Genomic DNA, 24835 nt, shown 5'->3' with positions numbered 1-24835 from the left:
GGGTAGAAACCTTCAATGGGAGGAATCACAGGTCCTCTGCATGGAAAAGTAGCACTGCTGTCCTGCTGGACTATTCAGACATTCTGTTTCTACTTGTGACAGTTTTGGTAGGTTGTGTTTTCTTTTTCATCTAAGCTGTCAAATTTATTGGCATAAAACCATTTAAACATTTCCTTGTCCATTTATCTATCTATCTATCTATCTATCTATCTATCTATCTATCTATCTATTCATTCATTCATTTATTTTATTGACGTGTTTTATTTTTTATTTTTATTTTTTTAATTTACATCAAATTAGTTAGCATATAGTGCAACAATGATTTCAGGAGTAGATTCCTTAGCACCCCTTACCTATTTAGCCCATCCCCTTCCCACTGCCCATCCAGTAACCCTCAGTTTGTTCTCCATATTTATGAATCTCTTCAGTTCTGTCCCCCTCCCTGTTTTTATATTATTTATGTTTCCCTTCCCTTATGTTCATCTCTTTTGTCTCTTAAAGTCCTCATATGATTGAAGTCATATGATTTTTGTCTTTCTCTGACTAATTTCACTTAGCATAATATCCTCCAGTTCCATCCACGTAGTTGCAGATGGCAAGATTTCACTCTTTTTGACTGTCAAGTAATGCTCCATTGTGTGTGTGTGTGTGTGTGTGTGTGTGTGTGTGTGTGTGTGTGTGTGTGTGTGTGTATATATATATATATATATATATATATATATATATATATATATATATATATATATATAACACTACTTCTTTATCCATTCATCCAATATTTGGACTCTTTCCTTGTCCTTTCAATGTCTGTAGGGTCTGTAAGGATGTACATATTTTTATTCCTTATGTCAATAACTTATATTCTCTTTCTCTCTCTCTTTTTAAAATTAACTCAGTATTGGGCACTTGGGTGCGTGAGTCGGTGAGCATCCGAGTCTTGATTTTGGCTTGGGTCATGATCCCATGGTCGTGGGATCAAGACACGTAGTGAGCTCCACACTGAGCCTGGAGCCTGCTTAAGGTTTTCTTTCTCTCTCCTCTCCCCCCTCCTGTACTCATGCTCTGTTTCTCTCTCTAAAATTAAAAACTAAATAAATAAAAGTTAAATTAAAATAAATTAATACAGTATTATTAGGGGGGTCTAGCAATTTTATTACTCTTTCCAAAGAAAAACTTTTCAATTTGTTAAAATTCTTTCTGCTTTTGTCTATTTCCTATTTTACTAATTATTGCTGTCCTACTTATAATTTCCTCAGGTAAGTCAATTGATTTCCTTAGTTACTCCCCATTGGTCCCCTCCCACCAACATTTGGCAACCACTAATCAATCTACTTTCTGTTTCTGTGGATTTTCTTATTCTGGACATTTCATATGATAGTCATAGAAACTGTGGCCTTTTCTTTTACATAATTTTTTCAGGGTCCATCCATGTTGTTGTAGCCCTGCATTCCTTCATTAGCCCTTCAGTTCTTTTTATGTTCCACTGTATGGAAATCACACTTTATCTTCTGATATGTTGATGGACATCTCAGATTGTTTCCACTTTTTGGCGATCATGAGTAATGCTTCTAGGAAAATTTGTGTACAAGTTTTTGTGTGGAAATATGTTTTCAGTTTTCTTAGACATACTTTGGAGTACAATTAATTGCTTGTGTCATTAGGAACTCTATGTGTAACATTTTGAGAAAAATATCAAAAGGTTTTCCAAACTGGCAGCGGTTCCATTTTACAATCACATAGCAAAGTCTGATCGTTCCAATTTTGCCATATCCTTGCCCAGGCTTGTGATGTTGTCTTCTTCCTTTTAGCCATCCTAGTGGGTGTAGAGTGTTATATCATTCAAAATACTCTGTTTCACTTGTGATTTATTCCTTGGTCTCTGGCTTGTTTCAAAGTGTGTTCTCCAATTTATAAGATTTTAGAGTTTTTATCAGGTTATTGATTGACATTAATTTCTGTTTTAAATATAATTTATTGTCAATTAGGCTAGCATACAGTGTATATACAGTGTGTTCTTGGCTTCGGGAGTAGATTCCCATGATTCGTTGCTTACGTAGAACACCCAGTGCTCATCCCAACAAGTGCCCTCCTCAATGCCCATCACCCATTTCTCCCATTCTCCCCCACTCCTCAGCAACCCTCAGTTTGTTCTCTCTATTTAAGAGTCTCTTATGGTTTGCCTCCCTCTGTTTGAAATTATTTTCCCCCTTCCCTCCCCATGGTTTTCTGTTAAGTTTCTCAAGTTCCACACATGAGTGAAAACATATGCTGCTTTCTGTGACTGACTTATTTCACTCAGCATCATACCCTCCAGTTCCATCCACGTGGCTGCAAATGGCAGGATTTCATTCTTTCTCATTGCCAAGTCGTATTCCTTTGTGTATATAAACCACATCTTTATCCATGATTGACATTAATTTCTCACCTAATTCCAGTGTGGTTAGAGAACGTACACTATATGCTTTAATTCTTTTGAAATGTATATATTTAAAAATTATATAAATGGAATAATTCACTATATAGCATTTTGAAATTAGATTCTTTTACTTAATGATATGCATTTGAATTCTTCCTGTGTTGCACGTGTCAATAGTTTCCTATTGCTGAGTAGTTTTTCATTGTGTACATAAACCACAATTTATTCATCTATTTGGGTTGCTTAACAGTTTTGACTCTAAGGAATAAAGCATTTATGTAGAACTCTTTATGTGGACACACAGTTTCATTTTTCTTAAAAACCTAGAAATGGAATTGTTGGGTCATTGGTTGAATGCATGTTTATACTAAATTGACAGGGAATTTTCTAACATAGCTGACATGCTTTCCATTCCACTGGCAACATTTAAGAATTTCATGTATTCCAACACTCTACAAAATTCGAAATTCTCAGTCTTTCTGTTTGGTGCTATTATGTTAGTTGTGCACTGGTATCTCGTTGTGGTTTTAATTTTCACTATCTCTAGTGATCAATACTGTTGAATGTTCTTTTACCTGTATCTTTAACCATATACATGTTCTTTGGTGAATTACCTGTTTGTGTCCTTTATTGCTTGTTTAATCTTGTTATTATTGAATTGTAAGTATTCTTTACATATTCTGGAAACAAATAATTTGTCAGGTAAAAGTTTTGGAAATCCTTCCTCCTACTCTGTGGCTTGGCTTACATTTTATTTTCCTAATAGTGGTCTTATGAAAGCAATGTTCTTAATTCTGATAAAGCCCAATATATCTTTTTAAATTAAAAACTGTATTTGAGATACATGTACATTTGAGATTGTAAGAAATAACCCAGTTGTCAGAAATAATACAGAGAAGTCCCGTGTACCCTTTACTGAGTTTCCACCAAAGGCAACACTTTGCAAAAATATACTTCAATATAACCACCAAGATATTGACATTGGTATAACCAAGGTACAGAACATTTACATCCACAGGGATCCCTCATGTTGCCCTGATGTAGCTACAGGCACTTTTCTTTTTCTACCTCTGCCTGCTTAACTTAACTCCGGAAATGTGTTCTCTATTTCTATAATTTTGTTATTTTGAGACTGTTATATAAATGGCATCATACAGTATGTAACTATTTTGAGATGAGCTTTATTGCACTCAGAGTAAATCCCTTGAGATTAATCCCAAGGAGTTGCTAGTATTCCTTTTTTTATTTCCAGTAATATTCCATGGTATGGATATACCACAGTTAGTTTAACAATTAACCCACTGAAGGATATTTAGGTAAATTCCCATTTTTCACTGTTGCCAATAAAGCTATGAATTGTGTCTATAAGTATCTACATGAACATAAGTTTAGAATTATTTCCCGGGAGTATTGTTGCTCGATCTTTGATAATTCCATCACTAATTTTAAAAGAAACTTTCTAATTATTTTCCAGAGTAACTCCACCATTTTAAATTCCCACCAGCAATGTAGGAACAATTCAGTTTCTCCAAATCTTTACTAGCTTTTGGTGTACTCACTATTTTTAAAATTTCTGTTGTGTTGATGGTGTGGATTTCAGTATGCTTTTAATTTCCATTTCCTTAGTGGAAAAGAGGTTGAACATTGTTTCATGGGCTGATATGACATCTTTTTATCCTATTTAGTGAGATGTCTGTTCCTATCTTTTGCTCAGTTTTTAATTGGATTTTTTAAATGTTGACTTTCACAGATTCTGTATATAGTTTAAAATAAGGCTTTTGTTGGAAATATAATTTGAAAATATGTGTTCCAGTCTCTACTTTGTCATTTTGTTATCTTGACAGGGCCTCTTGAAGAGCAAAGTTGTTAATTTGGATGAAGTCCACCAAATTATGCTGGTGTCCAGATCTTTGCTTAACCCTAAATCCCCAAGTGTTTGTCCCCTACTATAGTTCTTCAAGGTTTAGTTTTGTGCTTTATATTTTTTACCCACGATTCATTTTTATTCATTTCTGTGTAAGTGATGTGACTCAGGTCGAGTTTCAGATTCTGTGGTATTGTTGTTGTGTATTTTCCTCCGTGTGTGTTACAAACACCACGCCTCAGTGTTGTTATTCTTCTCTAAGGAGCTAAAAGTCTCTTAAAGGGACTTGAATAATGAGTAAATATATATTTTCTCACTTATTCCCCACTTGTGGTTCATTGGTTTTCACGTAAATGCCTGTTTCCATCTATTATCATTTCCCTCGTTCCCGAAGAACTTCCTTTACTATTTCTTGTACCTGGTGTGCTCATCACGAATCATTTCAGCCTTCCTTTTACACATAAAGTGTCTTTATTCCAGCTTCACTTTTGAAATATACTTTTGTTCTGATTAGTATCCTAAGTGGACAGGCTTGTGTTTGTTTTCCCTCAGTGGAAATGCTCTCTGCCGTCTTCTTCCCTGGGGTCTTTAGACTTACCTTTGTTCCTGTTTATAGAATGTTTCTTTGTTCCCTGAATGCTTTTTTTTTTTTTTCTTTTGAAAATATCTTGTGTCTTTTTCTCAACTTAGTATGTTTTTATTTATTTATTTTTTAAGTTTTTAAATGTTTATTTATTTATGAGAGAGACAGAGACAGGGCGTGAACAGGGGAGGGGAAGACAGAGAGGGAGACACAGAATTGGAAGCAGGCTCCAGGTTCCGAACTGTCGGCACAGAGTCTGATACGGGGCTTGAATTCCCAAATGATGAGATCATGACCTGAGCTGAAGTCGGATGCTCAACCAACTGAGCCACCCAGGTGTCCCATCAACTGGATGTGTTTTTAAAGATTCTACCACAATCTGTACATTTATCTGAAGTTTTCTCTTTTTCATTCCTAGATAACATCCCCATCTCTGAACTTGTGCTCTTTGATAACTACAACTTAGACGATGAACCTGTGAGCTCTTTTTAGTCTAGAATCTCTGATTGCTTTTAAGATTTTTCTCTCCATCACTGGCTTTGAAGAAATTAGTTATGCTGTACCTTTGTGTGGTTTTCATGTTTCTTGTGCTTCAGGGCCATTGAGATTCTTCCATCTGGGAGTTTATACTTTTCATCCAATTTAGAAAATTTTCACCATCATTTCTTCAAATATGTTTCTCTTCGAACTGCTTCTTATTCTAGGGCTCTTAAAATTATTAGGTAGCTAAATACTCCATTTTATGTTTTGAACATTTTTAGTCCCTGTGTTTCATTCTTCAGAGCTGGTATCACTGTGTCTTCTGGGTCGCTGATTTTTTCTTCTGTGACATCTACTCTGCCACCCACACATGTGTCACATGTTGACCCTGTTTTCATGAAATCCATAGTCTGGTCAAGGAGACCCAATTCTCTTGCCCATTTTTGATGTGAGTTTCCTTTCTTTCTTCCCCTCTAATCTTCTGAATACAGAACCTTTAACTTTGAAATCATATGTTCCCCCTTAATAAATCAGCCAACTGGTTCTTCTAAGACAGAGGTTTCTTTGTAATACCGTAATAATGAATGTGGCAAAAAGTATCATTGCTTCATTTTTTATGTTTATTTAGTATTTCCAGAGAGAGAGAGAGAGAGAGAGAGAGAGAGAGAGAGAGAGAGAGAGAGAAACCAAAGCAGGCTCCAGGCTCTGAGCTGTCAGCACAAAGCCTGTCAAACTCAAAACTTTGAGATCATGACCTGAGCTGAAGTCTGACACTTAACCAAGTGAGCCACCCAGGGACCGTGTCATTGTTTCTACACTGAAGTACCTTCCTCTTCACCTTTACCTTCCTTGTATGAACATGCTTCAAATTCTGTGCCTCTCTCTCTCTCTGCCCCTCCTCCCACTTGCACTCTGTCTCTCTCTCTCTCTCTCTATCTCAAAAATAAATTAAAAAAAACATTAAAGAAAAAGATGCATAAATTCTAGGAATCTAATGAACAACGTAGTGATTACAGTTAATGGTACTATACTGTACACTTGAAATTTGCTAAGAGAGTAGGTCTTAAGTGTCCTCGCCTCACACACGTGATCCTAACTGTGAGATGTTGGGGTTTTTAACCACCTTGACTGTGGTGATCATTTCACAATATATCCTGCATTAAACCAACAGAGTGCACCCCTTAAAAATAAAGTACAGTATGTATTTCAATAAAACAGCCTGGTGTGGCACGAGGGAGACAGAGAGACTAGAGGAGACTGTCAGGGGGGCGTAAAGGGAGACTGGAAGCAGGCAGAAGGCCCTTACTATGTTGTCCCAGAAAGTGTGGCCAGCATCGTTGCTCATAGAAAACAGAAAATGGTTTACCAAGTGAGTTTTCATGCCGTGTGTTCACAGGAACCCTCATGGTTTTTTTCCAGCTGACTGTAGTCAGAGGAGCAAAGGAAGAGATGAGCTTTTAAAATAATTTATCAGATGGAGAGGAATCAGGGCACGGTGGGTCCCAGATTCAGTACTTTCTCATCCCAGCCCTCTCAGAGAGCCCACAAATCTCAACTCAAGCTATAGTTTCCAGGGAAACCAAACCCGGGAGTCTGTTGTTCAAAATCATGGTGTAAAGAAACAGCCATGGATCTGACTTTAAAATTTCCTTGGGGACGCAGAAAGATTAAAGACCCTTTGGACAGACCACAGCCTCCCAGTCCCTCCCTGTTGGAGCCAGCCTGTAGAAATGAAGCCCTCCTTTTCTTGCTCCATTTTCAGGGAAACCAGAGGACAGATGGTCATTGTCCTCCACCCTGAGAAAAAAAAAATCTCACCAACAATTAAAATTGAAATGACAAGTATGTAAAAATGCCATCTTACCAGAATTCCAAAATATAAAATAAATAGCAACATTTCCTGGTTGCTGCGAAGCTCAGTGTTAGAGTTCTCTTTTTTTAGAACAGGGGGACTAGTATAAAACTTTAAGTTAAGGGAATATAAATGATTTCTTTTATATTTTTAACTAAGGGTGTTAAGGCCACTAACTTTTATGACCTTCTGTCTTTCTCCATGGCAAGGTCTTTTTACCATTGTCTTCAGAAGAGAGTCTCCTGAGAGCCCTGTGCTGTCTCAGCCTCGCTGCTGTGTCCCTGTCCACAGACAAAGGTGGGAACAAAGTTGCCCTCATTACAGATGTGCAGGGGAGCACCCTGCTGCAGGGAAACTTCAGGAAACACTCGGAAACTGAACAATGGCTCCCGGAGAACAGGGGCAGATATGCCTCAATTTCAGAAACAAATGCACATGAAACCTCATCTTTTATTGGAGGACATATATATTAACTTAAACTCTTTTAAAAAACATAACCAGGAAACAGTGACCTTTCCAACGCCTTCATGAGCTGCGGTTTTAGGAGAACATAATAAATGCCACGAGATGCTCTGGAACAGAAAACATAGAGATTCAACAAATGAAACTCGGGACACACGGCCAAGATACCCAGTACAGACCTATGTGTACAGTCACTGTTATGTATTTTTTTCCCATCAAAAAGTTGACATTCAGGATATTCAAGAAATGAGAGTGCCCTTTCAGACTTCAAATTGGGATTTATTTCCTGGTGATGCTGTGTTTATTTATCCATGTATTGTGTCATGCAAAAGAAATGGGCTTTCATGAAAATAAAATCTCTTACTTCTTGCTATCAAAATTCAGCATGAATTCCATTAAGAGAATGAAATGTTAGAGTAGGTTCGATGCACTAATCGCTCTTTATATGTAGAATTTTAAGAGCTGAAACCATCTCTGCTGTGCCTTCTCCTTCGAACATTTGTTTATGATCATGTATGAGTTCATAAGCTATCTTGAGCTCAGAATTAAATTCAGGCTAAAATGTAAGGTAATAGTAGAATAAAGAGGAGAATAAGTTACTGTATATATTTGAGAACATGTTCAGATTTTGATGTTTGGGAGAAAAGCCAGCTTTCTGTGCTAGAATTTTTCCGCATTTCCCCTCATATGGGTCTATATGCAGAGGTCTACGCTGGTTTTCCTGAGTGTTTACTTATTATGAGACAGGGCCGGCCACCACTGGACTATTTTCAAGCCAAGTGTGACTATCTGCTCTTGAATTCTCTGTCTTCTTCATGTTCCTACACCCACGTCCTCACTTTCCAGAGCCATTGGAAAGGATGAAGGGCACTGTAGTGTGAGCCCACCTCAGTGCTGTGATGCCTCACGGGGTGACCGACTGACTGAGGGGACAGACTGGTTTGTTTCCAAGTGACGGGGCAATGTGCGTCCCCTGGGACCTGGCCCTCAGATGTGGTAGCTCAAAATGTCAAGTAAAGCAAACTATTACTCTTCCTTGGGAACGGACTGTCGTGTTGGCCAATAATGAACATGGAAATTGTGCATCTGAACGTAGAGGATGCTCACCTTGCAAATCTATTTTCTTATCCTGAATGAGCATGAAGTAACTTTTTTTTAGTCCATGATCCTGAAAAACTGAAAGATTATGGCATACAATTATCTCACTGTCAAAAAGCTTTCTTCTGTTGAAAACGAAGTCAACTTCCTTGAATGTTTAGCCCTTCTTTTAATTGATCTATTTTGAGATTTCACTGGCATGTTCGGGATACTCAGAAGTTGGGGTGTTATAGACAGTTGTTTACTGGGGTCTGTCAGGAAGGTGCCTGGCCCCGGGAATGGCTGCAGATGGAGAGATGCCAGCCCTATGTGGCTCTCATCAGAGATGTGTGCCAGGTGGTGAGGGGTGACAAGTCCCAGTGCCAGAAGCCTTCACAACCCGGTCCTCACCCCTCTATAGCTTCATCCCAAAGGCCCCAGCACTCAAGCCCTGTTCAGTTTGAGGTGCTCCTCTGATATCAACCCTGTCCAACCGTCTCTGTTTCTGCGTCTTGGTCTCTTGACTTCTCTTTCTTCTCACAGCCCTGCGCACACCATGCATCTGCCTACAATGCTGTTCTCTCCCTCCTTGACTGACTGTCTTCTGTGCATCTATTTGGTACTCGATTAAGTATTGCTTCTTCTGGGAAGACTTCCTTGGCCTTCTTTGAGACCATCGGAGTATTTCTCATACTTGACTGTATTTATTTAACGATTCCCTTTGATACACTCTATACTGAAAATCTCTAAATCGTCCACTTCAAGCCAAATGCTGCTCACTGCCTGTTTTTGTAAACAAAGTTGTATTGGCACACGGCCATGCCCATTCATTTTGACACATGGCTGCTCTTGCAGTATGAAGGCTGAAATGAATGCCTCTTCCATCAGAGGTGTATGGCTCAAAAATCCTGAAATATTTACTCTCTGGCCAGTAGGAGAATAAGTTTGCTGACCCCTGCTGCAAACAATTAGGTCAGAGACCTGGTTCTATTCCGTCATCAGTACTTGGGCTAGCACCAACAGATATTTATTTTCTGGACATTTGTTGAATGAATGAATGAATGAATGAATGAATGAATGAATGAATGAATGAATGAAAGTGAGTACATTGCCCGAGAAGCTCAGCACGAAGGCACTAGAGGTAACTGGCTTACATTTGCGGAGGATCTGATACGCAGAAAAATGCAGAACATTAATGTTCTTGATTCTGTTTGTTCTGATGCTACTTCTAACCAGTTAGCGTGTATTGGCTACTCACTAACTGCCACAGATAGTGCTAACGGATTTAGCTGGTTTCTCTCACTCAATCCTCGCAACAACCCAACATGATAGGAACTAGTGTCATATCCATCTTACAGAGAAATACACGGAGTGTGGGAAAGTTTGGTTTGGCCGTGACCCCCACGTCTAGGAAGCAGACTTTTGGGAGCTCACTTCTTTCACCCATGAGTCTCCACATGAACTAGCTCATTTGCCTATTTGGGAATTGTGTCTTCAGTTGCATTTTGTTTTTGTGCAAAGTATATCTTCTCTCTGAGCAACTGTCTAGGTGTCTAGGTGAATGGTTAGTTTCGTAGGAAGTCCGGCTTCTGTAATGAAACTGAATTTCCCATAAATTTCATGGTAGCCACAGGTATAAGATATATTTTCAGAATTGTTATATTTGGACTAAAAAAAGTGTGAACCCAACAATTTGACTAAGAAAGAATTTTCTGAAGTCAGGAAGTACATGGGATGGACGGGTAAAAATCACTGCAACCAAACAATTGCAATGACAAAACAACAGCAACAATAAACGTGAGCAAAGCCGAAAGGCATTTTAATAGATCATCCCCATGAAGAGCGCTCTTGTGGGTAAGAAACCTGATGGGTGGAAAGGACCCCAGAGACCAGGGACATATAATCTTCACATGGGGTTATGAACAGCACAGGCATTTAAGTGGAGCACTCATGGTATTCCATAGAATAAATACTATATTCCGAAATGAATGAATGGAGTGATGTTTACAGTGTGACTTTGGCCTTCTGATAGCTGCTAACGTCTAAAAGTTGGAATTACATTTTTAGTCACTTACCTTCCATACTTTGACATTATAAGCTATTCATATTTTATTTGTCTCTTTTGTCGTAAGTAAGCCGTTAACCCTAAAACGGGTCCACAGATACAAGAGGGCTTGAATGTGCAATGAAAAGTCAGAGGAAACCTACATTTCCAAGATTTTATGAACTAGTTGCCAATGGGAATATGCATAAACTTGGAAGCAATTTCTTTGGTTAAAAGAAGAAGTTCTTCATCCAAATTGCAAAATCACATGGGCTTCACATCAGGGCCAAAGTTAAAAGTGACTGAATTGGTCATTTGAAGGAAAATCTTCAATTTATGTTTTAATACGGTTCTTTTAAAAGCTGAACTAGTTGAATCATTAACCAAAAACCTACAAACAAACAAGCACACAAAAAATGCCCAGGACCACGTGACTACCAATGAACTCTAACAGACCTCTAAGCAATCAGTACCAATCTTTCTCAACCTCTTCCAAAACATGGAAGAGAAAGGAAGACTTCCTAACTTATTCTATAGGGCCAGCATTACCCTGATACCAAAGTCAGCGAAAGACATAAAAAAAATAATAATAACTAATGTGCCCATGAATAAAACACAAAAATCCTCAACAATACATTAACAAACCAAAGCAAGTAGCAATAGTAGCAATATGTACCATGAGCAAGTGAGATTCACTCCAAGAATGCAAGAGTAGTTCAACATACCAAAACTAATCAGTGTAACACCTCACATTGATAGAATGAAGAAAGAAAAGAAATCACATAATCATTTCAATAAATGCAGATTAAAAAAAAACAAGCATCTGGTAAAATCTATGCCCTTTCAAGGTAAAAACAAACAAAAACTAAACTAAACAAGGAATAAAGGGAACTTCCCCGATGTAATGAACACCATTTATGTAAAATCCACAGCTAATACCACACCTGAATGAAACAAGAATTCACACTTTCACCATCTTTTCAGCATTGTACGCGAAGTCCTAGCCAGAGCAATTAGGCAAGAAAAAGAAATAAACAGACACCAACATTGGAAAGGAAAAAGGAAAGTTGTCTCTATTTATAGAGGATATAATCAGTTGTATTTCTGTAATGAACTGTCTGAAACAGAAATTAAGAAATCAATTCCATTTACAACAGTATCAAAAAGAATTAGGTACTTAGGAATAATTTGAGGAGGTACAAGTCTTGTACAATGAAAACTACAAAATATTGCTGAAAAAATGAAGGCAGCTAAATATAAAGACACCCTGTGTTCATGTGATAGAAGACAATAGTGTTGAGATTGTAGGACTCCCCCAAACAATCTATGGATTCCTTTTAATAGGTATCAAAATCTCAATGGCTTTTTGTAAAAGTAGTAAAGCTGGACATACATTTGTAAGAAAATTCAAGGCACATAGAATAGTCAACTCTATCTTGAAATAGAAGAACAAAGTTGGAGGACTTATACTTGTACATCTCAAATCTCTTTCCTGCATCAAAGGACACTATTCAGAATGAAAAAAAGAACTCACAGAATGAGGAAGAATTTACAAATGACATATCTGAAAAGGGTCTAGTATCCAGTATATATAAAGAACACTTACAATTCAACAACAAAAAGACTAAAAGCCCAATTAATGCATGGGATATCAACATGAACAGTCATTTGAGGAATGCAGATAAAACCACAATGAGATAATGCCACTTCACACCCACTAGGATATGTAGAATCATAATCATAATCCATAGGAAATAAGTGTTTGTGAGAATGTGGAGAAATTAGAACACTGTGCATTGCTGATCAGAATTTCAAGTGATGGAGCCACTCTGTAGGACACTTTGGATGATCCTCAGTAGGTTAAACCTAGAACTGCCACATGACCCAGCATTTCCACTCCTAGGTATATATTCAAAATAATCGAAAACAGGTGTTCAACCAAAAACTTTTATGCGAATGTGTGTTGCAGTACTTAATACAGTAGCAAAAAGGCGGAAACAACTCAAATGCCCATCAAGGGATGAACAGATAAAGAAAGTGTAGTATAGCCATACAACGGAATAGCATTCTGGTATAAAAGGGGATGGCGTACAGATACATGCTATAACACAGATGAATCTTGAAAACTTTGTGTTAAGTGAGCAAAGACACAGAGGCCACATATTGTGTTATTCCACTTACATTAAACATACAGAATAAGCAAATCCATATACAGAAAGCAGATTTGTAGATTTTAGGGGACAGGTGTATAGTGGGGTGGGAACTCAATGTGTACGGGATTTCCTCTTGGAGTGATGAAAATGTTCTGGAGCTACATGGTGGTGGTGGCTGCACAAGGGTGTGGAAGTACTTCACTGCCACTGTGTTGTACACCCTCAAGTGGTTAAAAAGATAAACTTTATGTTTTGTGTATTTTACCACTGTAAAAAGCTGAGCTATAATGGCCAGTTTCTCCAAAGCAATGAAATTATTTTTTTATTATGCATCTTGGCAACTTTATATTTTAAATGCTTATTTTTTTTTTCTGATTAGAAAAACAGTATTTGTTTACTAGTAAGGTTTCAGCCACACAGAAGCACTATGGGAAAAATAAAACATACCCGTGTTCCCACTACTAACAAGTAGCCACAGTGAGTTTTTAATGTCAATCCTTCCAGGCTTTTTTGTCATGGGCATAGGGGTGTGTTCACACACTCATGGTTGTTATTTGCATTTTTAACAAAACTGTTATTATGCAGTACATAGGCTGTTATAATCTGCTTTCCCTCTTGCTATATCATGAGCATTTTCCTATTGTCATTTCATGTTCTCCCGCATCACATTAAATGGCCAGATAGCATTCCATCTTATGGTTGTAACATACTTTATTTAGCCAATTTCTATTGTTGGATAGATCCTAACATTTTAGAGTCAGAATACACTATAGACATTGTTGTATCCAAGTTATTTCTTTCCCAAGCTTTATAGCTGCAAGCCTTAAGCACATGGCACACAAAAACCATTCGACATTTTGAAAACAGTGTTAATTTTTCACTTTCCAGCTGGATTTGGGTATTGCAGGGGCTTTGGATTTGCCATTCAGGAATCTAAAAGATGGAAATAGTGGATGGGTGGTAGGAGTGGGGAACGAGCCAGGTGTGAAATAGTGCCCAAGGCATCAAAAGTCTATCCTGAATGGTTTTGTGTCCCTGAAAAATAGATATGGAGACCACAAAATAGGTTCTATTGAATCTGTTGATGACAGTTCCATCATGCAAAATGGATAATGCCTTGACAGAGAAGAGACTAAGTAGAGAACGGGTTGAGGTGAATGTGTCTCTCAGAGTCAAGCAGCACTTTCTCTTCCCCACAGTTCACGGAACGAGAACATCCAGTCATTCAGTCTTGCTGTGCTGAGCCTCCCTTTGTGTTTCTGAAGGCACGGGGGCCAGGCAGGAGAAGTCGTTCTTGACGCTTTTTTTTTTTAATTTATTTTAATGTTTATTTATTTTTGAGACAGAGACAGACAGAGCGCGAATGGGGGAGGGTCAGAGAGAGGGAGACACAGAATCTGAAATAGGCTCCAGGCTCTGAGCTGTCAGCACAGAGCCCGACGCGGGGCTTGAACTCATGGATCGCGAGATCATGACCTGAGCGAAGTCGGCCGCTTAACCGAATGAGCCACCCAGGCGCTCCATTGACGCTTTCATTTCAACTGCCCATCAGTGTCAGAGACTTCAGGATTTTCTCTGATGATGTCTTTAAACCCAAGTGAGTCACATCAAGGTAGAAATAACTGCGTTCCTTGAGGTCTACACGGCATGTGACACATACTCTGGATGTTGGAGGATTATCGAAGCAGTTGTATGTGTTTCCTGGGGTGTCCCTCATGGGACGGAGGCTTTCCAATTAAAGTGCTGCACTCTCCCAGTCACCGAGGCATTTTCCACAATAGGGTGGCTTCTCAATATCACTCCCCATTGGCTTAGTTGGGCTTGGTAGAGGGTACAGGAGGCCACCTTGCCTGGTCTTAAGCTGAAGTTTTCAGTCCAAGTTAGATTGGTTTTATGAAGAATCATTCCTAGACTATTTTTTTCTATTGTGTTGAATGGATTTTTCTTAGAGTTATAGAAAATTTTCTATCTCAGACACCAATTATTTTTCTGTTGTGTATGTTTCAGTTTATTTCCACATCTTTTGCCATCAAACTATGTGTATAGTATAGAGAAATTTAAGAATCTCATGTAACCAAACACGTCTTTCTTTCCTTCCTTGTTTCTGTACTTTATGACTTAATTTAGCAAGGCTTGCCCTCCCCAGTAATTAGTATTAGTTTTTAATATTTCTTTGTATTTTATTCCTAGGCTTATATGACATCCCCATTCCATTTTGCTCTATTATCCACCTGAATTTAGATTTGCATGTCATTGGAGGCAGGGGATGAAGAATACTGTTTCAAGACCACCACCTATATAATCTTATGTTCTCCACTAACAAGTGTGTCTTCAGGATGCATTTCCTTCCTTTGGAAATTAAATCTAGAAGCAAGTCTTGCTTGTGAACAGTCAGAGAAGCTTCACTTGGTGGAATCCCCAGTGGTCTTACTTCAAATCAAGGCCAGTACAAAGCCTGGACGCTTATTTCAGTGATCCTTTCGGCTTCTTTCCAAGGGAAGACATTGTAAGGTCATTCATAGATTTATAAAATGTGTTCCATGGCTTGTGCTGGCTACAGAGGAATTTCTAGTATGGCCCAGTATGCCTTGAAAAATTTGATGAGCTTTCCAGAATGAGTAGGCAAGTCTGTGCTGTAAGATCAAAAGCCCTAAGTCCAGATCGCTGACTTAAAAAGGCCTTCTTCTGAGTGCCTGGCCAAGGGCCTTTGCTTCTTATGCAGTTTTCAAAGGTAACAACAGGAGAGCCACTAGCAGGTGAGGTCTCCCCAAGGTAGGACTTAGAAAGGACTTACAGTGCTCACCCTTTGCAGGGAGGGGCATGGTCTAGAACCTCAGTGATCCTGGCTCCCCCCTTTTCTTCTTTCACCAATTTCCTTGTTCAGGGAGAGGTTTACCTTTGCCAGAAAAAGGCTCCTAGTTCAAGCATACATCTGTCTGTGGGGACACTGTGTCCCCTCTTTCCCTTACCAGACCACAGACACTCAACAAAGAGCATCCTATAAACACATCAGAGCCAGGTAAGGTTAACCAGAAGGAAGGAAATGACACTGAGTGATTGGGGTGCAATGATCCTGGGTCACTCCAAATCACCACAGCTTGAACTCACAAAGTCTTCTCTTTGCTCTTGGATGTCTCCCGCCAGCACCTCTGGATGCCCGGTGGAAACATAACCACCCACAGAAACTTTCCACTGCTGGTTCGAGAGCCTTTTTTCCCAACAGAGCAGCACAGATGGATGGTGTCAGCAGAGGGCTAGGTGAGTCAGCAAGGTCAGGCCAGATCATTCAGCCCACGTCTGTGTCTAGTTGAGCAAACAGCAGAGCCTAGGGGATGCTGTCGGGAGTATTCTAACCCTGATGCAGTTTGTCTCGCTGGCCTTGATCTCTGATGTAATTAACAAATTCATAGTGAATGTGCTCCTCATAGCTTTGTGCCCTGGAAACTTCTGGGAGATTCCTCTCTCTCCTGCACGTTCTAAGAAGCTGGTGAAAGACAAGGAAGGTGGAATTTTTATAAAACGCAATCCTTCCTGGAGCTAATGCTGAGTTATGCTTCCTGCCCTCTAGACACGTGCTCCCATTCAACTTCAGCAGGAGCATGAGGCACTTGCCTGTCACATGGGCACATGGTGGGAAGTGAGAGAGACAGAGAGAGAAAATACGGATATATATATCTGTCAGAGAAAGAGAGAGAGAGAGAGAGAGAGAGAGAGAGAGAGAGAGAGAGCATGTGCCTCAGATGTCTGCTCCAGAATTTTCCCCTTCATCCCTTTACTTGCTGGGCGGCCAGATGGAAAATGTAAAACAGTGTTGCTGCAGGAAACCCTGTGACTGCCCGGGGTCCCGAATGATGTCTTTTGCCAACTTAGAGACTGGACCTTCTCCAGGTCTGAGGCTCCTTGTAGAGATTGAATTCCAGGATTCCAGAAGGCTCTCCCCTTCTTACAAAAGGAAACGATTGTCCAGGCAACAGTCCATTCACATCTGGCAAAGGTACAGACAACTTAGTGGAATCAAGCTCAGTATTTTACAGCTGTAGGTGCTCGGATGCTCTCTTGGTGACCACTAGACCCAGCCCTTGATCTTTCTTCCTTGCAAGAGAGGTTCTCCTGGAAGTCCAGACGTGTGATGAGGCATAAGGAGAGGTGCACCTGCTTACCGCATTGTGGTCACCACAGAGAAAGTTAGGGGGAAGAGGGCTTTGGGTTGGCTGGGGACGCTTGCTGCCCTTGGCTTGGCACCTCCACCCTCACGGTCGGGAACCTGGCCAGGGAGTAGCAGATGGGCCCAGGGCTGGAAGCAGCCAAGAGACTGCTTGTGCACCCAGAGTGCTTGTGGATGAGCGAGTCTCTGAGTCACACCATCAGATGAGTTTGCCTCCATGGCCTCCAACCCTTGGCTGAAGGACGAGGGCTCTCTCCATCTGCTCCGGAATTTACAGAGTGGAGCCCTTGCCGAGAAGCCCACTCAGGAGGCCTTTCTGAGAGCTGAGTGAATGTTCTACAGTGTGTGACGACAGCTGGCCTCGTGGGAGGCCCGTGTGCCGGGGACCCTGGAGAAGTGCATGGCAGGGCTGGCAGGATGCAGCTCTGGGAGACAGTGACATGTCCCCTGACAGTCTAGGTGACAGAGAGCTGTTTGTTTTTTGCTTGGGTCAGACCAAACACTTCCCCAGAGCAAAGAGACACCGTTTAGCAAACTTGAAGCCAAAGCTAACATAAGAGGCAAGGAAATCCATGCAAAGGGTGTCAGTACCAAGGGCTAACACCCGATTAGCACTCCCAGCCTATGAGGCCATGTGCTATAGTGGCCATAATGGGCACTGTCCCTTTCATCTTCAAAGCAGCCCTAGGAGGCCAGTGCTGTGTCATTATTGTGCCTGTTTGACAGCTGAGACTCAGGCTCACAGAGGCCCAGATGCTTGCCCTGAGTTGAACAGAAGCAGAGGAGACAGGACCCCAACCATGGCTGTGTGATGCAGCAGTAACATTGACTCCTTCAAACCTGTGCTGTGAAAAGTGTGGTATCGATACATTCTTTGCAAACTAACTAAAGATAGTGAGAAGACAGAAAGCGCCCTCTCTTTCCATTTGAGCTCCCCGCGCATCCCTCCCCATCTCCCCAGCAGCCAGGCCCGGTGACCCCTGAGGACAAACTTACTTTAGCACATGGCTGCTTCTGGCCCTGCTGGAATTCTCTGGGAAGCTGTTTTCTCTTATTCCCAGTAACTGTTCTTGGTGTAAAGTTCTCAGAGGTGAAGCTTATCCTGATCCATTTACCTCCCAGATGCCTAGTTTTCTTCTCCCTCGGGGTCTGACCCCACTTCTCCTCCTTGCCCTCACTGGTGTTGGCCTTTGCAGGTTGGAAATCGGAAGGCGCCCTGCAGTCTCCTTGTTGGCACTGAGCTGGAGACTGGGGTGGGTGGGCACAGTGCCCACAGTCTGGGGAAACCACAGCCCGGTGAAAACGACAGCTGCTTCTTTACAAATGTGACCGAGCAACCCCTCCTCCTCCACCTGGAGCCCTGGTGGGGCTTGTTGTTTCACAATAACAAGTTAGATAGTGTGTGTGTGTGTGGGTGTGTGTGTGCACGCGCGTGTGTGCGTGTGCACGTACACACGTGGGCACCCGCATGCACACTCAGCTTCCTGGTTGCTCAGATACAAAAGATGAAAATGTTGTTTTGGGGTTTTAAGGTCTCTTATTAATGTATATTATATATATAATAAATATATAAATATAATATTATATATAATATATATAATAAATACATATACATATAATATTATATATATATACATATATAAGTATATATATATATGTGTGTGTGTGTCTACATATATATATGTATAACATATATATATCCAAATATATGTACATATATGTGTGTGTGTGTGTGTGTGTGTGTGCGTGTGTGTATAAATCTAGCTTTCTTTCCATGACTTATAGCCTACACGTGCAGGAAGTCCCTAACCTTGATCCCCATTCAGCCCCTCCACTCTGCAGAAGGGTGTAGACATTTCTTCCAGAAAGGTTTGGTGCTGATTGGCTGTTACGTGCATGTACTTAGCAAGCTCATTGATTGTTCATTTGCAGTCAAAATGCCAAACCCCCAGCCTCTGGGTCCACCATTCTGTCTTCCTGTTCTGTCCCCTGCCTCTCTTTCGTCTAGAGCAGGTGGCGTTTCTGCCGCAAAACTAACAAATGTATTTGGGGGCTCCACCTTGAGGTGGGGTGCTCCTTCAGGGTGATGGCGAATACCAAGCACCAAAGGAAGCTTCTAACTCATTTGAGAACAGAGTAGAAGAAAGTTTCAGGAAAGCCCGTTGTCTCGGTTCTGAATGCCAGAACCAAATACCACAGACGGGACACTCAGACAAAGGGAATCTGTATCTCAAGGTTTTGGAGGCTGGAAGTCTAAGGTCAAGGTGCCTGCAGAGTAGGTCTCCGTGAAAGTCCCTTCCTGGCTTGTGGCTTCCCATCAGCTCCCGGTGTCCTCCCAGAGCCCATGCTCTGTGCTTGGTGCTTGTGCTCTTGGCACGGTCTTGTTGGATTAGAACCCCACCTTCATGACCTCATCTAACATTGATTACCTCCTTGAAGGCTCTACCTTCAAACACAGTGACATTTTGGATTAGGGCTCCAATCTAGGAACTCTGGGGAGTCACACATTACTACAAGTTACTACAATTTAACTATAACCTAAAAGCCAAATGAACATATTCCTCCTACACATGTAGATTTCAATGAGTTTCTTTCTTCCCTTTTTCTATTCCAGTTGGGAGAGTGCATTGTGCACCAAGAAAGCTCAAGTCCCAATAGGCAGAGGGGAGAAGTACCCTACAACCCCTCCCGTGCCCCCTGTCTCCACTGTTACCAGGGACACGAGCGTAGCCATGCGTGCCGGGACAGATGCCCACCAGCCTGTGCCCTCCCGGTGAGGGGGTCCCCGCTGGCCCTGCTCCTGGCCGGTGTGTGGGCGTTGGGTCTCAGACTGTCTCACACCTCACTCAGATGTGCACACACCATGTGGTTGCTCTGTTTTTGCAAGCGGCTGCTCCAGTGTCCTCGGGGGTCCCCCATTTGCCATGTAGCAAGTGGGGGGAACCTTCAGCCCAGCCCAGTGAGCTCGGTCTGAAGAAATAATTTACTTCCGGTAAAACCTTGGATTGCAAGTGACTTGGGCTGTGAGTCTTCTGCAAGACGAGCAAACACTTGTCATAAATTTTAGCTTGATAAACGAGCGATGTCTTGCCATACGAGTCGTAGGTGGCAATGAACGTTCCATGATCACAACTGAGCCCATGGTTCTTGAAATTCACCTTGATCTATGAGTGCTGTGGATTCCAAGTGTGTTTCTGGAACAAATTAGGCTCACACACCAAGGACTTACTGAATTTAGTTTAGCATGTTTGGTCTCTTCATGTAACGTTTCAGACTTGGGTCACATTCCTCTGTCCCTCTGCAGGGTTGAGGCTGGGTGGGTGTAGAGGCACAGCTTGTGGCCTACTGGTGGCAGAGGACAGAGGGAGACCATAGGCTAGGGAGGCACGGGCCCCTCTGGCTGTGGCCTGATGCCCCTTCTACACCTGGGACATGGACGATGCCCTGCCTTCCCAGGGAGGTGCCTGTCTCCGGGGACTTTCACACCGTGGCGCCTCGCCAGCACATGCTCCCCCTTTAGGAAGCCAGGCTCCTTCTCACAGCCTCAGCCTGAGCCCCAAGGGTGTCCTCATTAGGAATCTTAGAGGGGTGGTGTTTTAGGGACAGGGGACCTTCCCCCAGTCCTCCTGTTCCCTGCTCCCCCGTGGCTAAGGGGTGCCTTGGCCGGTGGCGTGGGGAGAGGGGAGCTAATGAGGCCTGCTGGAGAAGTGTTTCAGTTCAAGGTCTGAAACGTTGCAAAGCTTCCCCCCAATCGCACACCTCCTTTGCACTCACAGCCTTTTGAAGTGGCTCAGCTGACTCGAACCAGAGAGATTCAAAGCTGAATTTCAAACACTGTTCATTTCTTATTTGAGAATAGGGAAGGCAGATCCTCAGACGGTGAATGCACTGTGTCTGTTCAGGGGAGAGAACGTGAGCTGCTGCGGGACCTCTCGGGGATGCACAGCCAGGCTCCTCTCTGGGCTCGGGGCGTGCGGGGGGCGGGGGGTGGGGGCGGTGGGGGGTGCCGGGACAAAGCCGTTCAGACACAGGGCACAAGTCTGCAGCACCTCACTACAAATTTAGCAGCAAGGCAGCGATCACACAGTGATGATAAATTAAAAGATGAAAAAATAGAGATTAAAAACAGGGAGAGAGCAGCTAAGCTCCTGAACAGAAGCCAAGCAGGAATTTGCTCCCAGAGTGGTTGGTGGTGCATCAGGGGTGAGTTAGGCTTGCACCCACTTCCTCCTGCCACCACGGGCAGTCATCACCTTTATTCTCTCTGGAAGGCACGCAGCATGGGGCGTGCGTTCACCTTCAGGGCTTGTGAGCACATCAGACGTCTCATCTGGATGTAACGCACCCAGGAGCGCAATTTCTCAAGTTGGCAATTTAAGCCATAGGTGGAGAGGTGGAGTGATCTCCCTGCTCCCTCAGATTCTGGGAGTTGTGAGGTCACCGGAGTCCTGCCCCAGGCCTGGGTCCAGTGCAGACTCAGCCCTGCTGGCTGCTTGAATCCTGGTCTCCTTCATTTGCATGCTGATTATCCAATTAGTTAATGTTCCCTTCTCCAGCTGAGTGGGCTGGGGTGGGGGGAGTCGAGAAAAATAGTAGGGTGGAATCTCAGGGCCATAGTAATGGCTTTCTACTCCTTGAGAAGCATTTGATGGGTGTTTTTCCACAGAACTTAATTCAGTTTTGAATATGAATTAAGATGAAAACAGAACAAATCTAATAGCAATCAATAGAATTTCGCCATGGTGGATCTCGGGGTCATTTAAGATGAACTGGCACAAGGCAAGCTAAATCAAACCAATAAAGGCTTCACACCTTTACCAGAGAGGTCGGACAAGGGCGTCATTTAGGGTAGAAGTTCTTAACTGGGGCCTCACAGCTCAGCATTACGGGGTCCGTGTAGTCCTGGATATGGGATTCCAAGCCAGCTGGTGTGTGCATTTTGGGGGGAAAGGATCCTTAATTTTTTCATCAGATTTTTAGAGCAGTGTCAGGTGGTCCCCACTGGCTTTGGCAACACTGTTTAAAAGAAGATTCAGGGATTGATTAGAAACCACAGGGGGAGGGGCGCCTGGGTGGCGCAGTCGGTTAAGCGTCCGACTTCAGCCAGGTCACGATCTTGCGGTCCGTGAGTTCGAGCCCCGCGTCAGGCTCTGGGCTGATGGCTCGGAGCCTGGAGCCTGTTTCCGATTCTGTGTTTCCCTCTCTCTCTGACCCTCCCCCGTTCATGCTCTGTCTCTCTCTGTCCCAAAAATAAATTAAAAAAAAAAAAAAGTTGAAAAAAAAAAGAAACCACAGGGGGAGAGATGTAACCAGACTGGGCCTTGGAGATGCAAATTGTTGCCGTGTGTGTGTGTGTGTGTGCGTGTGTGTGTGTGTGTGTGTGTGTGTGTGTGTGTTGGGGGTGCACTCATACCCTTGTGCGGGTCTGCCAGACATGTTAGCAGAGTGAGAAGAGCACTGGCCCAATATCTCAACCCTGTTTCTGTCTGCCACTGTGTGACCTCAGACAAGTTTCGCTTCAGCTTCTTACATGCAGAATGGGGACAGTCGTGGTGTGCATGCCATAGAGGCTTTGAAGATTAAAAGCATCATTCCTCACAAAGATCTCAGACCACACAGCAGAGACAGAGACACAGTGGTCTCTGGCTGCTTTGTGCCTCCACTTAAGGCAGCGTCGCCGTTTCTATTCTCGATCCCGCGCGCTTCACGCTGCTGGTCATTTCTGCGTTAGGTATGGGCAATGAGGCACTCGGCAAAGTGCCTGGCGCGAGGTGAGCGTAGTGGAGAGTCAAGGCATGTTTGTTTGGGTGCAGTTCTGTCTGCCAAGTGCAGCCGCGCAGTGCGAGAGCCATCCAGGGTGCCTGGAGGAGCCAGACTTCAAAGCTGGTGACAGCCGCACTTCTGTGAAGCCCTCCTCCTCTGTGCTGATGGCGACAACTTCTATTTGTATTTTCATCGTCTTTCTCCTAAGAGATACATTTTGTGGCCTGCCATTGAGTCTGCTTCCCAAAATGCAGCCTGGAGATTTTTTTTTTTTTTGAGATAAACTATCCTGTGAAGAAAGATAGATACTATATTTTAATCTGGGAACATTGCATTCGAAACGTCTTTTTTTTTTTTTTTTTTTTTTTAAGGCAACATTAGTGGTGCTATCATTCAGAGGATATGGACGTTTCGACAAAATTTACATCCAATTGTGCCTTTGAAGCTTTACCAGCCCTGGGCAATATCATCTTTCTGTCTGGAAACAGCAGTGGCTATGGATGTAACACATGATCCCGGATCATAGTGCCCACACCACGAAGGTCCGTGTCCACACACCTCCAGGCCTGTTTTGACTAAGATCCTTACACGGGAGGTCACCCTGCCCTGACAGATGTCGTGTACCTATCGGAGCGAAGCCAGGGAGGTCTGCTGGTTAGTGCAAAGGCGGTATCCAACCCACAGGGAGGACACAGGGGCTGGCATTGAGCCACCGGGGAGCACTCTGCTTAATCCTGCCCCATTTTGGAAACAATGGGGAGGAAGGTGAGCTTGGTGGTTGAAGGCACCTAAAATCGTCACCCTGGGGTGTTTCCCAGATTGAAACTAATTGCCTTTTCTCATACCAAGAAAGATGCAAAAAAAAAAAATCAAGACCCATTAGTTTTGGTCCAGATAGAGCTGGGTGCTTCTATTTGATGAATATTAACCTGTAGAATAAGATGGTCCTCTGTGGGTTGATTCCACCTCAGAACTCCCTGAGAACCCAAGCATGGTCCCCTCATCAATGAATCTTCCTGGCTGGTGCCCTCGAGCCCCATGTACAGATGTGGGGCCCATTGATTTCAAGATATGTAGGAGAAAATGCACCTGTTAACAATAGTCTTCTTACACATCTGTGGGATGTACAATACACTCATCCCCCCACAAACCAAAACGTGACCCTCTGCTGCAGACGCGGGGAGCACCTCACAGTGTGCCTGATGTGATGCTTCTCCAGGAAAGAAACAAAACTGCATGACATCAGTGCCCACCCTTTCCAAAGACTTTCAATTCACCATGGTAATGGGGAGCGGGCCAAAACATGGGCAAGACAACACCAAAGATATTTTTTTTTAATTTTTCTCCAATCGTTATTTATTTTGAGAGAGAGAGACAGAGCTTGAGCAGGGGAGGAGCAGAGAGGGAGGGAGACAAGCCGAAGGAGGCTCCAGGCTCTGAACTGTCAGCACAGAGCCCAATGCGGGGCTCGAACCCACGAAAGCAAGATCATGATCTGAGCCAAAGTCAGATGCTCAACTGACTGAGCCCCCCAGTCTCCCCGATGGTCTTATTTATGGAAACTGTGTGACATTCCTTCCATCCCCAGCCCCTCCCAGTGGGCACCCCGTCTGTGATTTGCTGAAACCTACAGTGGTTTTTATGAGGATGTGTGATCCCACCAAATGGTGGAAACTGACCCAGGGTTCAAATTTGGTGGAACTCAGTCTGTGAAATGGATTACATTGCACCTTGCTAGAATGTAAACGCAAATTCAAGTTCACAAGGTGGGGGTGGGAAGGGATTTACTAAGAGCAAGAAAGACTTGAGCTGAAAATGCATTTTGAAAGCGTGGAATTGCGCTGATAGGTATGGGCGTAAGGAAGACAGGATTCTAAAAACATGTATTGGTCCAAAACTTGGGGCTGATGCTGGGCCGGTTAGTGGACAAATACGGCTCAACTGTGACCTCACAGGAGGACGTAGGTCTAGAGGAT

The sequence above is a fragment of the Panthera onca genome, chromosome Y (assembly GCF_046562875.1).
Source record: "Panthera onca isolate mPanOnc1 chromosome Y, mPanOnc1 haplotype 2, whole genome shotgun sequence".
Taxonomy (NCBI): Eukaryota; Metazoa; Chordata; class Mammalia; order Carnivora; family Felidae; genus Panthera; species Panthera onca.
Note: the sequence above shows the minus strand (reverse complement) of the source record.